This window comes from Microtus ochrogaster, unplaced genomic scaffold, assembly GCF_000317375.1.
Source record: "Microtus ochrogaster isolate Prairie Vole_2 unplaced genomic scaffold, MicOch1.0 UNK49, whole genome shotgun sequence".
Taxonomy (NCBI): domain Eukaryota; kingdom Metazoa; phylum Chordata; class Mammalia; order Rodentia; family Cricetidae; genus Microtus; species Microtus ochrogaster.
In genome coordinates this window covers 2,633,788-2,636,265 of record NW_004949147.1, presented here as the reverse complement: position 1 = coordinate 2,636,265, position 2,478 = coordinate 2,633,788, and the positions used below count along the sequence as shown (strand labels likewise).

The 2,478-nt window shown below is 44.2% G+C and overlaps 1 protein-coding gene across 1 annotated transcript in view; it reads left to right on the top strand.

Moving 5' to 3' along the window:
- Nucleotides 1-2,478, top strand: part of Senp8 (SUMO peptidase family member, NEDD8 specific) — a 21,193-nt gene that overhangs the window by 17,937 nt on the left and 778 nt on the right. Inside the window, exon 2 of the transcript XR_003376586.1 lies at nt 260-374. The gene's annotated coding sequence lies outside the window, so the exon portion shown is untranslated. The remainder of the gene's footprint in view (nt 1-259; nt 375-2,478) is intronic.

Sequence of the window (2,478 nt, the reverse complement as noted above, 5' to 3'; positions counted from 1 at the left end):
AGTTCGAGACCAGCCTGGTCTACAAGAGCTAGTTCCAGGACAGGCTCCAAAACCACAGAGAAACCCTGTCTCGAAAAAACCAAAAAAATAAATAAAATAACAAATAACCTCTATGACATTCTGTGTTGCACAGTTAAATACTTTAGACATGCATCAAAATATATGTGCTATATATTGTTATATTTTAGAGAGTACTAGATATATATTTTGAACATATATTGTCATTTTTTTATCTGTTGGGTTGTTTTTTTTTTTCCAGAAGCAGAGGAGTTGAGATAGTCTCTCATAGCCCAGCCTAGCCTCCAACTTGATAAGTAGTAACACCTTGAACTTCTGCTCCTGAGGCCTCCACCCCTGGAGGGCTGATCTTACAGGTAATATGCCACCACTCCCAGCTAGTCTCATTTAATCTCATGTTTTTTCCAGGTGGTATTAGTTCCATTTCATAATAAGAAATAAACTCAAAGAGTATCAGTCATGTGACCTCTATCTCCATATTCTTGGCACCTATTCCTCCCTGCCTCCAGAAAACAGTAGCAAGAAGTCCTCCTTGCTGGAAAATATTCTAGTGCAATCTTGCTTTCCTTCCTGGGTTTGACATAGTCTGCTGGGGTGCTGCAGAAACCAACAGTAACTGCCATACAACTGTTAAGCGGCAGAACCTGGATAGTAACTGGCTTTGTTTTATACATTAGGTCATCTTTGGACCAGCTCCTGATGTCGATGTACTGATCTAAGGTTCTGAAAAAGCCCTACAGTGCACTTCCTACTTTAGATGGCCTTTCATATTCTTATCTATGAAAGATAGGGAATAAAACATGAGCAGACATCTGGAGAATCTATTAAAAATGGAAAGAGGAGATGCGTCAAAAATTCAGGTCTAAGCAAAGATAAAGTGGTTCTACACAACACAGGGCAAATTAGTCCTCAAATTCCAACATGAGTCTGAATCCCCACTAAGGAAAATGAAGTGTTAAATGTTCTTGAATAAAATGTTTTTGGGGCTGGAGAAATGGCTCAGTAGTTAAATGCACTTACTGTTCTTGCAGAGGATCTGAGTTTGATTCCCAGCATCCATGTAGTGGCCCACAACCGTTGGGAACTCCAGTTCCAAGGATCTGACATTCTGTTCTGAATTCTGTTGGATCCAGGCATGCATGAGGTACACATACATATATACAGGCAAAAGAAAAGAAAAATGTTCTTGAGTAAGAGGCAACTACCATGTCTGTGTGTCAAATGACATGGCAGCTGTCTTCAATGCCCATAGTAGGGGTGAGTTTTCATGCTGGATATAAATTACTCTTAAATCACTTTCTTACTTGCCAGTTCCTTCTCCATGCCCTGTGTTCTCGGGGTCTAGTCCCACAGCCCTGTTCTCACTGCACATTTCCTGTGCTCTCCACTACTAAACCAAGGATAGATTTTAGTGTATCAGACCTATACTCCTCTTCCATGCTTCAACCTGTATATCCAAGTACCCGCTGCATGTCTTAGGGATGCCATAGCATCCTCACACACACCAAATCTCAAAGCTCAACCCACCTTTCCCCATCCAACCTGTTCCACCCCATTCTAGCCAGAAATGTTCGCGTTACCTTGACTTTTTATCTCACATCCTCCACACCCATCAGCCTTCTATTCCCGTTGGTTCTACATTAAATTATGCTTTAATCCACGTATTTCTGTCTCCCTGTGTGTCTGTTTCTCTGTGTGTCCATATCTGTCTTTCTCAGTGAATCTCTCTCTCTGTCTTTGTCTTCGTCACTGTCCCTCTCTCCAAAGCAGGTATGGTGAGAACCCCTGTCATTCCAGCTCTTGGAAAGCTGAGATAGAAAGACTATTGCAAGCTTGAGCCTGGTCTGCACAGTGAATTCCAGGCCAGTCTGAATTACACAATGACACCTTGTCTCAAAAAGACGAAAACAAACTCAGAAGACAGCGGCTCTCCTGTCTAGATGACCGAGTGTCTTCTAAAGTAGTCTTCCAGAGCTCTCAGGCTCCCCAGACTCCGCTCCCCTCTGTCTTCTGTCAGTGTCTCCAGCAGAGATCTGTATAATCTGGTCCTCCCTAGTCACATCGCCTCTTCACCAGCCCCCTCAATCTTATCTTAGGCTCCCCTGTCCTTGTTTCCTCCAACACACACATGTTTCCCTAAAGCTTTCACCTAGGACGAAGGGATTTAGCTCAGTGGTAGAGTCCTTGCCTAGCACACACAAGGCCTTAGGCTATGGAGAGGGAGGACCGGAGAATGAGTGTCAGCCTCTACTGGTCTCCTCAGGGACACCCCAGACCAGTTTGCTTCCCTGTTTATTCCTAGAATCGGGAATCTTCTCAGTGGGTCCAAATCACACATAATCTTTGGTATTGCGTCTCCTCCCAGCTAAACTGTAAGAGAGAGAGGTCGGCCAGGCGGTGGTGGCGCACGCCTTTAATCCCAGCACTCGGGAGGCAGAGGCAGGTGGATCTCTGGGAGTT